The sequence below is a fragment of the Nicotiana tabacum genome, chromosome 20 (genome assembly GCF_000715075.1).
Source record: "Nicotiana tabacum cultivar K326 chromosome 20, ASM71507v2, whole genome shotgun sequence".
NCBI classification, from domain to species: Eukaryota; Viridiplantae; Streptophyta; class Magnoliopsida; order Solanales; family Solanaceae; genus Nicotiana; species Nicotiana tabacum.
Genome location: NC_134099.1, coordinates 93322510 through 93339228, shown reverse-complemented (window position 1 = coordinate 93339228; position 16719 = coordinate 93322510).

Sequence of the window (16719 nt, the reverse complement as noted above, 5' to 3'; positions counted from 1 at the left end):
CTACACCCCAAAGCCACACTCCTTGAGGCTTTAGTCCAACGGATTTGGAATGGTTGTCGATACTTGAAAGATGATACCCAAGTTCCAGATCCTGCGAAAGGTGAGATAAATCTGGGTTATGCTAGGTGGTTTGAGAAAAGATCTCGTGTGGATGATGCACCAGAACCCGATCCCAGAAGGCCCATAAAAAGACCGCATATCCAAGCCTTTAATGACAAAATCCAAGAACGGTTGGCTTGGGGTGAAAAGGAAAAGGGGTACAAAGCAACTATTCATGCCTTAGAAGAAAGCCTGAGGAACCTCAATTTGGAGAAAGACTTACAAGCACAAGAAGCAGAAGGTGAAAAGAAGAGTCTGATTTGCGAGAATAAAACTCTCCACGCTCAGTTTCAACAGATGAAGAAAGCCTCTGAAGCGCCAGTGAGAAGTTGGAAAGATCAGAAAATCATTTCCAATCTGATAGAAAGGATGCAAGATTATGACTCCATTTTGGCAAGAACCAAAAAGGCGTTAGATAAAGCTAAGGAAAAAATCATACAGTTGAATGAGGAGGCCAAATCTAGTAAAAAACACCAAGTAATGAGATTTGAAGAAGAAATGGCTCAATTCGAGAAAGAGAAGGATCATTGGATACGTTCAAAGGCTCAGCTCCATGCACAATTGGAAGAAATGAGAAGGTACAACAGAGAACATCAGCATACAAATATTGATAGAGAGATAGCACAGGCAAGACTCGAGCAAGCCATACTTCGGGCTCAATTGGAGTCGGCTTTAGATCGTGAGGGCCACTTAAGAGATATAGCCACCACTCGCCAACAACAATTGCAAAACCAAGACCAAAATCTCCAAGATTTCAGAGCACAAATCTATGATTTGGCTGTTTATACTTCTCAAAGTTATGTGAACTGCAAGGGGATGGATTATGAAAGGTTTTGGAGCATGTGCCTACTTTTGCCCGTCATCTTGCAGTAGAGTTAGAGAGGATGTACCGTACATTAGGGGGTCAACCGGGTCAAGCTCCGCCGTGAGCAGATGTTCCATTGATTGAAAGCAAAAGATTGTGGAGTGAAGCATAGTCATAGTTGTTGAAACTTTTCATATAATAGTCATGTTTTAGTTTGAGTACATGTCGAGTCTTTTAAACTATTTTCTTAAAGTGTTGTCCAAATGTAATGTCATTTCTATTTTTGTACTATTTCATTTGTTAAAATAAATAAAAATAATAATAATTGTTTCCACCAGAATTACGCTCGGTCTGATTCATGCAGGGTCATGATATGTAGGCAATCTTTATAAGATTCGACCACAACCAAAAGAAAAGCATAAAATGAAAAAAAGGGGAGGGGAATAAAAGATAGGCGTGAGTGATAATAAAAGGGAAAGGTAAGGAAAAGCTGGGATGACACAAGCAACCTAGCAAATACATGGTAGAAATGACTAATTGCCTAGGTGCATTGCATTCCTATGTGTGGTTGCTTATTTGTTAAAACTCTAATCACTAACAAGTTTGGTTGTTGCCCAGAATTCAAGCAGTTAGTTCACCTAAGCATACTGGCAACCCACCCATACCAAACCAGATCCAAAGGAGAAATAATCATGTCTATCCCAGATATAGACACCAGTGTCATTGAAGGAGAAGAGTTGGACGTTAACACCATAAAAGAAGAGATGTACAAATTAAAACAACAAATGGCCGAAATGTACCAGGCCTGGGCTAAAGGACAACCTCCATCCGCTTACCCGGCTAACCCTACCTTCACTCCACCACCGGCTCAAACTCAGGATCATCCTGCCACTAATTTATCCCCGAGTTTTCCCATTTACCAACACTACCGGGGCACCACTTCTTATACACCACAATCTCCACCCCCTAAACCAATTACATACCCTCCTCCACCAGTAACTCCTGTCTTCGTAGCACCTCCACCAGCTACACTCCACAAATCTCCTAGAAAGCCTATGTTCCAAGCCCATGACAACCAATTCTACCCCTCGGAGCCCACTTTCAAAGCTCCAGAAACCCATTCCTATACTCATCGCTTTGACCTACCGATAGAAGCTGATAAACCAGTCAAAAATACCGAACAGGAGGAGATGTTTAGGAAAGTTAAAAGCTTAGAACAATCATTTAGAGACATGCGGGGGTTGGGAGGGCAAGTAAGCGTGGCCTACAAGGACCTATGTCTGTTCCCGAATGTGCAATTACCGGCAGGTTTCAAGATGCCCAAGTTCGATCTATACAACATGCACGGTGATCCAGTAGCCCACTTGAGGGGTTTCTGCAGCAAGATGAGGGGGGCTGGAGGAAAAGATGAATTGTTAATGGCTTACTTCAGTCAGAGTTTGAGTGGATCAGCATTGGAATGGTATACCCTCCAAGACCATGGAAGATGGTACACATGAGATGATCTGGCGCAAGCATTTGCTTGTCACTTCCAATACAATCTTAAGATCATTCCAGATCAACTGTCCTTGACTAAATTGGAGAAGAAGCACAGTGAAAGCTTCAGAGAATATGGTTTTCGATGGAGGGAGCAAGCATCAAGAGTAGATCCCTCAATGAAGGAAAGTGAGATGGTAGATTACTTCCTACAGGCTTTGGAACCTACTTACTATGACCATTTGGTCTCAGCTGTGGGAAAGTCATTCAATGAAGTGGTAAAGATGGGGGGCATGGTAGAATAGGGCCTCAAGTCGAATAAAATCATGAGCTATTCGGCTATCAAAGTGACTACTCAGGCTATTCAGGGCGGCATAGGAGGGATTGGGAAGAATAAGAAAGAGGAAGCAACAATGGTTGATTCAGAACTTGGTCCGGATCCAGAGGTTCACCTTACCACTACAATCAACCTCGACCCCACCAACAAACTTATCACCACAATCCACCCCAACACTACTATCCCCCTCCAGAACCTCATTTTTCCGTCCACCATGCACAAGCATACAACCAACCTTCTGCCCACACTCAATGGCGTGCTCCCATCCTACAAAATACTTATCCACATCCACGAGCCTACCAAAACACTCCCGGACCAAGTTTCCGGCCTAGTCAAGCATTCAAGGGTGAAAGGTTGCAGAAAAAGAAAACCTTTACTCCGTTGGGAGAATCAGACACTAGTCTGTTCCACAGGCTAAAACAACTAGATATGCTATGGCCGATACAGTCCAAACTGCCAAATCCTCCTCCAAAGAATCTTGACTATACTGTCAGCTGTGAGTATTGTTCTGGTACTCCGGGTCATGATACAGAAAAGTGCTGGCACTTGAAAAGTGCGATACAGGAGCTTATTGATACCAATAGAATTGAAGTTCAAGCTCCCGAGGCACCCAATATTAACAGGAATCCAATGCCAGCCCACCAGGAGGCAAATATGATTGAAATAGTGCATGCGGAGGGAGAGCCCAAGAAGCCATCACAGACCGTCATGATGATTCGGGCTAGTGGAGTCAAGACAGATGAACAATCAGCAGGTGCGAAATTGGTGCTCAAGACGAGCAAAAAGAGTGTTGAGCCATCTGTGGCAGTTAAGAAGGGGTTTTTAAGCAAAGTTGCAATGAAACAAGAAGGGGTGAAGGTGATTGTACCAGTAGCGGCCAGCAAACCCATCATAATCGTGGAAGGTACCCGCGTAGATCGGGTTATTATCAAGCCAGTAACCCAGTTACCAATAATCAACAGCAAGACTATTCCATGGAATTACGAATGGGTAACAGTGATGTACAAAGGGAAGGAAGCCAAAGAAGAAATCTGTGAAGTACATGGTTTGACTCGCTCGGGAAGGTGTTTTACTCTCGAGGAGTTAAAAAGATCTAAAGATAATCCAGTGCTAGTAAAGAAAGCCGTAACTGAAGAAGAAGCAGATGAATTCTTGAGGAAGATGAAGTTACAGGACTACTCTATCGTGGAACAATTAAGAAAGACGCCTGCTCAAATTTCCCTATTGTCATTATTGATCCATTCGGATGAGCACCGTCAAGCTTTAATGATGATCTTGAATGAGGCGCACGTTCCCGATAAGATCTCCGTGAATCACTTGGAAAAAATAGCCAACAAAATCTTCGAAGCAAACAGAGTCACGTTTTCCGATGATGAATTGCATGGAGAAAGTACTGAGCACAACAAAGCTCTTTACCTCACAGTAAATGTGAGAACTCTGTGGTGATCCGGGTATTGGTTTACAATGAGTCAAGCGCAAACATCTATCCTCTCTCCAATCTAAACAAGTTGAAAATAGAAGATGAAAGGATCCATAAGAATAGTATTTGCGTGCGGGGATTTGATGGCGGAAGTAAAGATTCAGTTGGGGATATAGTATTGGAGCTGACGATAGGGCCAGTTGAGTTCACAATGGAGTTTCAGGTGCTGGATATAGCTGTTTCCTATAATTTGCTATTGGGTCGACCATGGATCCACGCCGCTAAAGCAATCCCATCAACACTACACTAGGTAGTCAAATTTGAATTGGATAGACAAGAAATAGTTGTGCATGGGGAAGACAGTTTATGCGCTCGCAACAATGCCATTGTACTGGTCATTGAAGTGGAAGCTATCCAGGGACCATGGGTCTACCAGGTTTCTGACACGATGTTGGTAGAGAAAGTTCTGGAGGGGAAATACATTCCAAGTCCAAAGATAACCGCCGCATCAGTCATGGTAGCATATGAGATGTTGAAGAACGGTTTTGTACTCGGTAAAGGTTTGGGCTCATCTTTGCAAGGCATCATACAACCGATGTCCCTTCCTGAAAACTTGGGAACATTTGGTCTAGGATTCAAGCCCACTGCCACAGATATAAGAAAGGAGAGAAAGCTAAAACAGAAGGCATGGGTCCTTTCAAAGCCAGTCCCACATCTTTCCAAATCATTTGTCAAGTCCGATACCAAAATTCGCCTAGTAACAGCAATTCCCAGTTCTGTGATTGATCTTGACAAGGAGTTAATTGAAAGATTTGAGAAGTTGTTCGACAATATGAACATGGTGGAAATTGTATAGGGTTCTAGCAACGCGAAAGTGCAATTTGTCAGGCCAAAAACAAAGCTTAACAATTGGAAGGCTACTCCTCTCCCCACTCGGAAGGAGTTTTGGTAGTTTAGTTTGAGTTTTCTTCAGTTTGTCCGGGTTATTCCAGGGTTGTAATCCAGATTTTTTTAATCTTTTAGTCTCTTTGAAGTGTGCAAACCTTGTTATCTTTCATCATTCAATAAAATGTAGTTTCTCTTTCTTTATCATTCCTGATAGTTTTTCTTTTGTTTTCTGTACAGTTCTTTTTACGCTGGTTCTAATGACATGGCATGCATAAGGAATCCTCAACCAAGTCTTAAAAATCAATCTGATTCTGAAATAATAGTTCAAGAAGTAAATTGTGACTACGAATCAGAATACGATGAAGATGAAGCCTTCGAAGATATTACTAAGGAGTTAATTCACTTCAAAGAAAAACCCAAACCCAACCTGAATGAAACAAAAACCATCAATTTTGGGGACACAGATAATATCAGAGAGACTAAAATAAGTGTTCATCTCAAGCCAAAGATCCGGGAAGAGTTAATCAAAGCACTCATCGAATACAAAGATATTTTTGCATGGTCGTATGACGACATGCCGGGTTTGAGCACTGATTTAGTGGTCCACAAATTGCCCACTGATCCAGCGTTTCCTCCCGTCAAGCAAAAGTTAAGGAAATTCAAAACTAATATGAGTGTGAAGATTAAAGAAGAAATCACCAAGCAGTTAGATGCAAAGGTTATTCAGGTCACTCGATATCCTGTTTGATTGGCTAATGTGGTGCATGTGCCGAAGAAGGATGGCAAGATCAGAGTATACGTCGATTACCGCAATCTCAACAAAGCAAGTCCGAAGGATAACTTCTTCCTACCCAATATCCATATTTTGATCGATAATTGTGCCAAGCGTGAGATTGGATCTTTTGTGGATTTCTATGCCGGGTATCATCAGATTCTAATGGATGAAGAAGATGCAGAAAAGACGACATTCATCATGCCATGGGGAACTATTGCTACCGGGTAATGCCATTTGGTTTGAAGAACGCCGGGGCAACTTACATGAGAGCGATGACTACTGTGTTTCATGATATGATACACAAGGAGATTTAGGTATACATGGATGATGTGATCATAAAATCAAAGCATCAGGCCAACCACGTTGGGGATTTGAGGAAATTCTTCCTGAGACTTCGCAGGTACAACCTCAAGCTTAACCCTGCCAAGTGCGCATTTGATGTTCCATCTGGAAAGCTGTTGGGATTTATAGTCAGCCGGCGAGGCATCGAGTTGGACCCATCAAAGATCAAAGCCATCCAAGAATTTCCACCTCCGAGGAAGAAGACTGAAGTGATGAGTATGTTAGGGAGGTTGAACTACATCAGCAGGTTTATTGCTCAGCTCACAACAACTTGTGAGCCTATTTTCAAATTGCTGAAGAAGGATGCTGTGGTCAAATAGACTGATGAGTGTCAAGAAGCATTTGATAAGATAAAAGGATACTTGTCAAACCCACCTGTGCTGGTTCCGCCAGAACCAGGGAGACCTTTGATTCTTTACTTGATAGTTTTGGAAAATTCATTTGGTTGTGTACTAGGGCAGCATGACATCACCGGCAAAAAGGAACATGCCATCTACTATCTTAGCAAGAAGTTCACGACTTATGAGGTTAAGTACACTCATCTGGAAAGGACATGTTGCACCCTAACTTGGGTGGCTCAGAAATTGAAACATTATTTGTCATCCTACACTACTTACCTCATTTCGCGCTTGGATCCATTGAAGTATATATTTCAAAAGCCTAAGCCGACAGGAAGACTTGCGAAGTGGCAGATCTTGCTCACAAATTTTGACATCATATATGTGACTCGGACTGCGATGAAAGCCCAAGCATTGGCCGATCATTTGGTCGAAAACCCGGTCGATGAAGATTATGAGCCATTGAGAACTTATTTTCCCGATGAAGAAGTGATGCATATCGATGAACTGGAGCAAATTGAAAAACCAGGCTGGAAACTTTTCTTTGATGGGGTTGCCAACATGAAAGGAGTCGGAATAGGAGCTGTGCTTATTTTTGAAACAGGGCATCACTATCCTGTTACGGCTCAACTTCGGTTTTATTGCACCAATAATATGGCTGAGTATGAAGCATGTATTTTGGGTCTAAGGCTAGCTGTAGACATGGATATCCTGGAAGTCTTGGTCTTGGGAGACTCGGATCTTCTAGTACATCAAATTCAAGGAGAATGGGAAACGCGAGATTTGAAGCTCATACCGTATCGACAATGTTTGCATGATCTTTGTCAACGGTTTCGATCAATGGAGTTCAGGCATATTCCAAGGGTCCATAATGAGGTCGTTGATGCTTTGGCTACCCTGGCATCAATGTTGCACCATCCGGAGAAAGCTTATGTCAATCCTCTGCATATTCAAGTCCGAGATCAGCATGCTTATTGTAACATGATTGAAGAAGAACTTGATGGCGAACCATGGTTCCACGATATCAAGGAATCCATCAGAATGCGGATATATCCAGTGCAAGCCACGGGGGATCAAAAGAGAACAATTCAACGGTTGGCAAGTGGATTCTTCTTAAGTGGAGGAGTTTTGTATAAAATAACACCAGACCTTGGATTATTAAGATGCATAGATGCTAGACAAGCTACGACTGTCATGTCTGAAGTATATTTGGGAGTCTGCGGACCACATATGAGCGGATATGTGCTGGCAAAGAAAATTCTCCGAGTAGGTTATTATTGGCTTACCATGGAGAGAGATTGTATCAATTGTGTGCGCAAATGTCATCAGTGCCAGATACACGGAGATTTGATTCATTCTCCACCATCGGAATTGCACACAATGTTGTCATGGCCCTTTGTTGCTTGGGGCATGGATGTCATTGGACCAATTGAGCCAGCAACATCCAACGGGCACAGGTTCATTTTGGTAGCCATTGATTATTTCACCAAGTGGATTGAGGCCAAAACTTTCAAATCGGTGACCAAGGAAGCAGTGGTTGATTTTGTTCACTCAAATATCATCTGTCGATTCGGAATCCCAAAGGTGATCATCACGGATAATGGTGCTAATCTTAACAGTAATTTGATGGAAGAGGTATGTCAACAGTTTAAGATCACACATCGCAATTCTACCCCATATCGTCCCAAGGCGAATGGAGTAGTCGAGGCAGCCAACAAAAACATAAAGAAGATACTTCGGAAAATGGTAGAAGGTTAGAGGCAATGGCACGAAAAATAACCATTTGCGTTGTTGGGATATCGCACTACTGTTCGTACTTCAGTAGGTACAACTCCTTATTTATTGGTATATGGCACTGAAGCAGTAATACCTGCAGAAGTTGAAATCCTTTCCCTTCGGATTGTCGCTGAGGCTGAGATTGATGATGATGAGTGGGTTAAAACCCATTTGGAGCAGTTGAACTTGATTGATGAAAAAAGATTGGAAGCAGTATGTCATGGCCAGTTATATCAAAAGAGAATGGCAAGAGCATACAACAAAAGGGTGTGTCCCCGAAAGTTTGAAGTGGGTCAGTAAGTGCTGAAACGTATCCTTCCACATCAGGTTGAAGCAAAAGGCAAGTTCGCCCCAAATTGGCAAGGGCCATTTATTGTAACCAGAGTATTTTCCAATGGTGCTTTATGTTTAACATATATTGAAGGAAAATGCATAGACACGACTATCAATTCTGATGCAGTCAAGAGATATTATGTATGATTTCTTTGTTATAATTGTTGATTGTTTGTACTTGGCATTGTTTCGAAGATTGAAATGACAAAGTTAATTTGTTTTGCTATCTAAACACTTTAGCCTTTGTTCCCCCTTTTGATCCTTATTTGTTTCTTTCATACCCCTCTTTTGGAATCAATAACGAAAAAGAGAGAAAAGAAAGAAAAGAAAAAGAGAAAATAAAAGAAGTGAAAAAGAGAAAGTATAACAACAAGGAAATTCCATTTGAACTACGTTTGACCTGATTCTTGTTAAGGATACGTAGGCAGCCTCACAGTTCGGTCATAGTAAAATAAAAGGCAAAAGATCCCCAAGCAAGAAACTGTGGCAGAAGTTGTGATTGTAATAAGAAATATGATTCCAAAAGTTGTAGTTCTAACCCATTTGGAAGTTGTTCTGAGCCCGTTTTATACCCTTTTCTTTCCAAACATATCCAAGATCCCACATTGTTGTCCAAAGAAAGACCTCCCGATCAATCTTCGAGAGATGACAAGTCAAGCAATGTAAAGAGAATTCATATCAGGGGCAACACTCCAGTTTAAGCAAGAGAAATCAAAAAATAAGAGAGTCTTATTGGTGAAAACTCTCATGGGCACCATGAAGCGACGAAAGCCGAGAGAAAATAAATGAGAAAGTTTTATTAGTGAAAACCTTCGCGGGCACCATAAGGAGACAAGGAATTGAGGAACAAACAAATGAGAGAGGTTTGTCGGTGAAAACCCTTCAGGGCACTGCAAGTTGAACACGGTCTGTAAGTTGGCGGAAAGTAAATGGGGTTGTGGAGATCTTGGAGCACAAAGTAAAACAATTGGAAAAGAGATTGGTTAAATAGACTGGGTTGATTAATCCAAAATGCATACCATGATCATTGGCGCTAGTGAATCCAATCAGATAAGTTTTTTTTCCTATCTCCAACAGTCATCCAAATTTGGATTTTCTTCTTTATTCTTAATTCTCAAATCCTCTAAAGCTCTTCCAAGGTTAGCCTTGTTCCAACAAATAAGAAGGAATGTCAAAGTGTACTACCATATTCAAAATTGCACAAAGCAAAATACGGCTAGGACATGCTGGAGATAGTATGATGAAAAATGGGACATAGGGTGTAAGCAAAAGTTAAATCGATGGAATGGCTCAGTAATGTCATGAGAGATGTATGGTTACGAATAAAAGGGTCAGAAGTGAAAAACAAAAGTTGGGGATCCTGCAGTTAAGGATTAGTCAGAAGATCAAAACAGTCGTTTCAACCAGTTCAAGGCAGTCGGTTGAAGCAAAGCATGGCAAAGAGAAAGCCATCCCCAGCAAGAATGCCACAACTAACCACCACGTTTTAAACTGACAAGATTTTCTTTGATTTGAAACAAGAGCAAAGATGACATTTATTTCAGGAAGCACCCTGTAAGGAAAGCAAGTACCATGCAGGTTTGATCGTATAAATTCTCTGGACCCTCCTGGAAAATGGGACTTAGTTTAAAATTCAAAATAATTATGAGTAGCAGAATTTAGCACAAATGCACCCTAAAGGATTATAAGTGGAACTTCGAAGTTTGCATGCTTGAGATACATTTTGGACATTACCCCCAGAGGCCTCGGAATTCAGCATAATTTGGGAGACCCTCATAGCCCCGGTCTCTCGGGCTGGCCAAAAAAGGGACCAAAAGAACCCGTTTCTGCTTTATTTTCCCAAAACCCCCCAAAAAATAATAATAATAAAGAAAAAAACCACCATATTTTTCCACATTTTTCCCCAAGTAGAAACACCATCTTTTTCCACCATTTTCCCCCCAAGTAGAAACACCATCGTTTTTCACCTTTTCCCCCCAAGAAGAAACACCATCTTTTTCCACCTTTTTCCCCCGATTTAATTGGAAGTTTTCAGGACCCTCCTAAATAATGGGACGTAGCTTAAGAAATTCCATTAAATAGCAAGATGTAGCGTAATTTTTGCCATAAAGAGGTATAATTTCGCTTAAAATTGTCACTCTTAAGATAAGAGTTGATTTTAGATTCTCAGGGCCCTCCTGGATAATGGGATTTAATTTGAAAATCTCAATACCCTCCTGGATAATGGGACTTAGCTTTAATTCAAAACATTCATGAATACAAGATCTAGCATAAGCTCTACTTCATGAAAATATAAATTGGTATGAAGTTTTCATTCTTAAGACAAGACTCAATTCGAAATTTCAGGACCCTCATGGAAAATGGGACCTAGGTTAAAATCCAAAACAATCATAAGTAGTAAATATGGGATAAGTGAGCACCAAAAGGAATATAAGTTGGCTTCAAAGTTCGCATAAGAGTTTTCAGGACCCACCTGAATAATGGGACGTAACTTTAAGCATTCCATTAGATAAGTAAGTGTTGTAGAGTTTAGCGTTGAAACTGTCATTTGTAAGATAAGCTCTAATCTGAAATTTCAGGACCCTCCTGGATAATGGGATGTAGTTTTAAGACTGTCTTAGATAACAAGATTCAACTGAAGTCATACCTTTAGAAATATAATGTAGCTTTGAAACTTGGATTTTACTAGAAATTTTCAGGACCCTCCTGGATAATGGGATATAGCTTGCAGATTGTTAGAGATGCTTGGTAAAAGGAATCAATTAACACTTACAGATGCGCCCGGTTACCAAACTGGGGCAGAAATTTTTCTTTTTGTTTTGTCTATTTTGTTGAAGTCAGGTGCCCGTCTGAGAACAGGGAAGAACAACACGGATGTTATGGATTAAAAGCAGTTCAGGATCAAGTAATCAGGAGCCCACCTGGAGAATAAGGGAAAACAAATCAAGTTTCAAGGAAGATTGACACAAGTATTGGCAATCAGGCACCCACCTGGAAGAACGAGAGAGAACAAGTCAAAGAAAAGCAGTTTCAAGAAGAGGTTGAAATATCAACAATCAGGCGTCCACTTGCAGAACAAGGAACAACAGTTGAAGTATCAACAATAAGGCATCCACCTGGAGAACAAGGGAACACATTTCAAGTTTCAACAATTAGGAGCCCACCAGGAGAACAATGGAATACATTTCAAATCCAGCAATCAGGAGCCCACCTGGAGAACAAGGGATTACATTTCAAATCCAGCAATCAGGAGTCCACCTGGAGAACAAGGGAATATATTTCAAGTTTCAACAATCAGGAGCCCACATAGAGAACAAGGGAATACATTTCAAATCCAGCAATCAAGAGCCCACCAGGAGAACAAGGGAATACATTTCGAGTTTTAGCAATCAGGAGCCCACATGGAGCACAAGGGAATACAACTCAAATTTCAAGTAGTCAGGAGCCCGCCTGGAGAACGAGGGGAAGAAGCAATTCAAGTTCGAGTAATCAGGAACCCGCCTGTAGAACAAAGGATAGGAAACAATGGTCAAAAGAAGACGTTTAAAGGTTCAACAATGAGGTGCCCGCTTGGAGGAAAGAGAAAGCATCTCAAAAATACAATTCAAGTCAGCAGAAAAGGAACTTTCGTTGGAAAACACAAGTTAATGAGGCAACAAGAATCATAAGATCAAGCTTGAAAAGTATAGAGTAGATCTTTGTAATGCATAGATCATATTTTAGTCTAGCTTCTTTGTTTTTGTCATGGTGTGATAAGGAGGTCAGTAAGCAGCAACAGCAGCAACAACAACAGTAAAACCATAGCTTCATGGTGGTCCCAGCTACCAAAAACTTCCCGAACTACATTGACCTGATTCCTTTAAAGCCAATGATATGTAGGAAACCTTTGAAGCAGAAATTCGGTCAAATCTTTCAAAAAATGCTTCCCACGGAGTATTCAAACGAGCAAAAATCGCTCGTATCCGCTCACTTTATCTTTGCACAAAAACTTTTCGTGTTTCCGGGTAAAGAGGGGCAGTTGTGAGCACGTGATTTTTGCCCTATATGAATTACTCCCAAAAATTTCAAAACAAAATAATTTTTCCATTATTTGCGATTTTTGTGGATTTTAGTGGCATTTTCTGTTACTGTGTGAATATTGTCTGGGTCTGTTTATTTTATTTAGTAATGAAAAATACAAAAATAGATTGTAATTGCATTTAGGATTTAATTTGACATTTTTGAATTAATTAATAATTAGGTGGTTTATAAAAATGAAAAAAAAATCACAAAAATAGTTTATTCTTGTTTTTTTATTTTAGTCTTGAATTTTAGTAGTTTTACCTTTGATTTGGTACTTAATTAATTGGGTTAATTATTATCTAAAGATAATTACGTTAATTTGGTGGAATAATTTGGTTTAGGGATCAATTTAGGATTTAAATTAATTTTGAGAAGAAAATAGTTTGGAAATGAATAGAAAGGGAAAAGAATTCTTGGGCCAATTCAATTTAATCCCCAGGCCCAAATCAAATACACCTAATACCCAACCAAAACCAGGCCAAAACCCATGCCATACCCGGTCCATTCAATTCAGACCTCAAAGACGACTCAAACGATGTCGTTTCAGTGTCAACCAATCTCAACCGTCCATTCCCCACATCCAACGGCCAGGACTTAACCCATTACCCGTTTAACCCGACCCTGAACTCTTTTCCCCTAAACCCGATCCAGCCTCTAATCCTAATAAACGACACCGTTCAAATTAATCAAATAATCCAAGCCGTTGATCTCGTTTGATCGAACGGCCTGGATTTAACGTCTCCCCTAGTATATAAAACAGACCCCGCCCCTCATAACCCCCCCATATCATCTCTCATCTTCCTTACCCAAACCCTAGAGACCAGCCACCACCATTCCCCACCGCCTTTCGGTGGCGGCGCCGACTCTGTTCACCTCCAAAATCACACCCCAGAACCATCACAACCCCCTCTTTCCAAATCCCCGATCTGTTTCCCTCGAATCTTGCCAGAACCTCTCGAATCTCAAATCTAAGATCGAGCCCTAAAAGTTTAAAATCGGTTTCCCATGAACCTAATAACATGCATCGATCCAGACCTCTAATCTTCGTCATTAGAAGGATTGATTCACTACAAAACCGATGTTTCTCATTTGTTCTTGACAAAGAACAAATGATTGGCATCAGTTTCGGATGAATCAAAGTATCGAGTGTAATTTCAAGTTTAGTCGTAAGTTCCCTTCATTATTTCTGTTCGTTTAGTGTTTGTCTCATCTCTATCTCTTCTTCTTTTCTACTTTGTGTATCTTAGTTGTCTGACTTTGGATTGAAATTATAATAGTATCTTCCTATTAGGTTAATTTGTTTGTTCATTCATTTCTTTCCATCTTTACCTTTTATTTTAATTCCTAAAAAAAAGGATTGTGCCCCAATTTTGGTTTATCTGTTCTGTCTAGTTTTAGGTTTGTATCCAGCTTCTGTTTTAGTTGTTTAAGCTCATGAGTTTGCCATTGAATCAGCAGGTTTCCAGTTTTCAATTTATGTTTATATTATTCTAATAGGCAGCATATTAGTATCCTCGTGATGTTTTGATTCCTTGTTAAAATGATTATGTTAAATGTGTCAAAGGTCGAATCTCAAATAGGCTCTTTATTGTTCTTTTCTTGCTAATGTCAGTTCAGATTGTTCATATGAAGGGTTATTGTTGACTCTGTTTCAATACTAAACCTATTTAGGTTTTAGAAACTGATGCCCTTTGGTTCTGGTTGCCTAGCAATTCTGTAAATGTTTAGAATTTTCAGAGATTCTAATTGAATAATTAGGAACTTAAGGGTAGTCTGGGAATTATTTAATAAAGGAGATTGTTTACCTAACTTAGGAAGCTTCTCAATAGTGGTAGGGTAGAAATTGCATTACTGAATTAATTAAAAGCACTAAGTTAGTGGATAGTTAAGAAATGAAAAACAGAATTGATAATGGGAATGACACTAATTGAATGCCTATTTAAAGGTGAAGATCAGAGAACAAAGAAAAGGGAGGCAGAACATTCTGAGAGAGGGAGATATATAGAGTAAAAGATAGAGAAGAGAGGATATAAGAGAGATTCTGAAATACTGGAAATGAAGAAGAAAACTTTTTGAAAAATACTAAAAGAAATATTGAAGAGATTTTGAGAGAGTTAAAAATTCCCGGAAAATACAGTATACTACAAAGGAACTATTGTTCCATTGATCTTCCTTTGAATTTGGAGTTTTTTGGCATTTCGAAACAGTTTCTGATTTCTCTGATATAGAAGAAATGGTTTAAAACTGGTTTTTGAAAGTTCTGGGTTGAGTTCTGTTGCATGGTTACTATTCCATTGGATTTCACAAATCGATTTCATTGTTTAACTGGTTGAATCTGGGCTTTAATGCTCCTGCTGCCTGTTTTTTCCTTGCTGAATCATTTCTGCTGCTGCCTACTGATCCCTCACTTCTTCTTGCTTTCCCTTTATTCCCAGGTATCTCTTTCGAAACATGAATGGAAATGAAGTTTGTTTAGGCTATTGTGTGAAGATATGTAATTCTAGTTGGAAAAATGGACCATTATTACTTCTCTGTTGCGTTACCAGTTTCTTTTCAAGTTTGTTGCGTTTTGTTTTATGTTTTCTCCTAGCCAAGTTTTCCCAGGTGTAGTTAATCATGTAATCAATATTGCATGTTTATCTTATGATTACATATGGGTCTTGTTTTGAATGTAGTCAATTCAGAAATCTCTTAGATCTTGCGTAATATGTATTAACTGAGGACTTTGATTCTATAGCTTGATTGTGAGGTTGGTTGGTTTTTGAGTGTCTTTTCCGTAGGTATGGGTTATGTACTTGCCAGTTTAAATCATTCATGTTTGGACTGATGAATCTGAGTTAAGTGTGTTTATCCCGTCAATCATGTGTTCAGATTCGCCTATATATATAGCTTGAAGTATAGTTTATTGATTTCAGAAGTTTGTAATTTAGTATTGCCTTTGTTCATGCATAGCCCCTTTGGATTTTAAAAGGATTTTAAATGGAATTTGAGCTTGAAATCAAACTTGAGAATCTTTGAATTTGGCTTAACTCTTTGCACTTGGTTTTCTTTAGAAAGTCTCGAGCCATGTAGTTTTGTTAAGAGTGCTGGTCTGAAGTTGGAATTTTGCATGAATTTAGGTATCTGAACCTTGTTGTTAAATGATGCATAATTTGCATAAGGCCCATGACTTCACTAGGAGTATATTTCAACATAGAATGTATGTGGTGTGCAAGTGTGCTTTGCATGTGATTAAGGGAGTCAATATTTGGTTCAGGTTCAAAGATTTTATGAAAGATGTAGTGTTCCCTCATTTGTTAAGGTTGACGCATCAAATTGGGGTGCCAGCATCAGTCCCTTTGCGCCAAACTCCTCCTCGCCCTTTATGCATTTTCGGTTCTCGATTTATGCGGTATTGTGAGCCCAATGGTGCTCATGTTTGTCAAGTAATAGGCCATTAGCAATTGGGCTTCAATTGGTCTTCAGGCCAGGCCAACCCTTGGAATAAAATAGAACGGATTCCGTGTGTTGTTTTCTTTGATTAGCAAATTAAGTTTAAACTTTAGACGAAAGTAATTATAATTTCTTTAAGCCTTTCCTTAATTAATTAATTGGGCTCTTGAAAGTGAGCCATATTAGGCAAGATATAGTTATGACCCTCAAAAGCGTAGTTTGAATTTCCTTTAGAAAATTAGAATCGAGGTGCGCCGTGCCAAATAAAATCTCAAAATGTATGACCCTCAGATAATTAATACTAACTCTTTTAAAACCGGGGTGTGCCATCAATTGAATTTTTCATGACCTCCGCAAATTTCTTTTGTTATTTTGAACGATCGTAGTTTATTTTAGAACCAATTTAGATTAATATTGTGATTATGTATACGCTCGCGTAACATAATTGCAAATTTAACTCTAAAAAAAGAACTCGTGGGATGCGTTCGCGCAACTTCAACTAAAATTTTCTTAAATAAACAAAGCGTTATTAATTGTGGACACATTCGCGTGACATGATTTTTGACGCACCAAAGGGAAAGAGTATACGTACACGTAACTCAATTCTTTATTTACGAATAAATCAAGTGATTTAAA